The sequence below is a fragment of the Halyomorpha halys genome, unplaced genomic scaffold (genome assembly GCF_000696795.3).
Source record: "Halyomorpha halys isolate HHAL.00 unplaced genomic scaffold, Hhal_1.1 Scaffold1220.1, whole genome shotgun sequence".
NCBI lineage: Eukaryota > Metazoa > Arthropoda > Insecta > Hemiptera > Pentatomidae > Halyomorpha > Halyomorpha halys.
The window spans coordinates 424,479-426,803 of record NW_027105702.1 but is presented as its reverse complement, the minus strand read 5'-3'; positions in this window follow the sequence as shown (position 1 = coordinate 426,803).

Below are 2,325 nucleotides of genomic sequence, written 5' to 3'. Positions count from 1 at the left end.
GCGTGTTGAGTACAGCTGTTTTGAGAACTGTTCCAGAAAAAAATATTAAAAATATATTTATACACTTTTACCAACCAATAAGTCATTAGATAAAATACAGTATTGTAAAGAAAATAAAGGAAGCAGCTTGGTATCTGTCATATGGACTTGCACAATTTCTTTTGTCTGTGATTTTTAAATATTGCAAAATTGTTGTAGAACTTCTCGGCTGCTCAGGTCTTCTGAGGTTTCTGAGTGAGGATCTGATAATGACCAGGGATTGTACAGGTAGAGGTTTGTTAACAACTATATTCATCATAAACTTAAGCAAGAAAGAAAGATAAATATCAATAAAATTAAATTAATTTCTGTTCTATGTTTGAAATACCTAAGTGTTCTATAATTGTTGGCAGATATAATAATTGAGGTATTAGTTAGTAAAACATGATAATTCAAAAATGAAAACTTTTATAATTTTAAAATTATAGTTAATTATGATATTTTATCTTCTACTAGTAGATACTTACCATGACTAAATGTCGATATATTGCCTTAAAAAACTAATTTTCTGAAGATTCTGTCAAAAAATTATAGAATTAGTCTTAAAGAAGCTCATGGTCCCAAAAATTGCAATTCAGGAAAAATTTCAGTTACCATGTTTTACCATCAATTTCTTTTCTTTTCTTTTTTAACCTTATTTATCTATTCAAGTGTTTCCTGTAACCGGCTTTTTTTTATATTTTCCTTTGAATCTATGTGTTAGTCTTATTCTCGTAAAATGTATCTATTTGTTTGTTTTTGGTAAACTGATCTACTGCTGTGACTATGAATGATGGTCTGATCTCACATTGCCATCTAATATTGAATTTGTTTAGCAGGTCACTAAAGAGGATCTAGGAGGGTGAATTCTGGAGAGCGAATTTGTTGATCGGGTGAATTAAAAAATTGTGAAATGGTGAAATTGGAGGAGCAGAAATGAGAAAGAAAAATAGGAAAGAATTGAAACAGTTGTATTTGTTGTACAGACCGAAATTGATTGTACAAGAAAACTGTAGGAAAAAAAATTGTTTATTATATCTCTTTAAATCTGATTATACCATGTATGTGGAATTTATATATGTCCGATTACGGATTGATAAGTATGCTGTGTGAGATAGCAACCTGATGTATTTAGGCAGCATAGATAAATAAAGTATTTCTCTCTCTGTTACATATTGTATGGTATTTAACAAAAGCAAAATAATTATTTTTTTTTTAAAATTCTGACGATTGTGTTTTTTCCTCTATTTATGATTTAATTCCATCATTTATCTCTTTCATTATCACTCCTACCTGTTCTATTATCACATTGAAGCAGAAGATTCAAAGAAGCAAGTGATAGATGTTTAAATGCAGATAAATGTACTTTTTCATCCACCTGATCTGAGCGAACCAACAAATGTATAAATACACAAACATATTTATTGCGAGTCTCACTTACAGTCGTGTAAAATCACTAGTAAATAAATAAATGAATTTATGTCTAAGTTTATAAATCATTAAAATTCCTGACATAGTCATTTTAGATTTCATAATTCGTTCATTTAATCATTGCTTAATATTTATCTAAATTAATGATCCTGGCGTAATAATACATTTATGAAATGCTTTTCTACCTAGCTCACAATCATTTTCTATTCATGATGGTAAATATCTCATTTTAAGGTGCAGAAGGAAGTCTGAGCTAATTAGATATTGTTGATATGTTTAAATGTTAGGATAGGTCAGTTAAGTTTAGTTTTCAGTGTAGCAGCTCAGTATTTTTTACCAAAATATAAAAATTTTCTTGCAATATTGCTATTTGACAGTCGTTTTTAAAAATGATTTCATAAACCTGTTCACACTTGTAGACATAATTTACAGGAACCATCAACATTGAACAGACTGTTTCTAGTTGATGACAATATTTTATTCATTAAATAAAATTTAAATTTATTCATTACAAAGTTACTAAAGACATATACACAAATCCTTATACTGTTTCTGGAATATTGCTGATTAAATGTGTGTACCAATAAATGGAATTTGGTTTGGGTGCGGTCTAATTAAACTCAAATAGTAAATTGGTGTACTATTTGAGTTTAATTTGAACAAACCCGGACCAAATTCCATTTATCCTTATACTGTTTTGATTGTGCACGGAAAGCACACCTCAAATTGAACAATTTTTAAAATAATTACAAATGAATTTCAAAACTTTCAGTACTAAAAAAACCGGACATTATGAAAAACAGCAGGACACCTTGAAAGTTCTAAAATTTAAAGGGCTGGAGACCACCTTGAAAACTACCAGGGTAGGTTTAATAT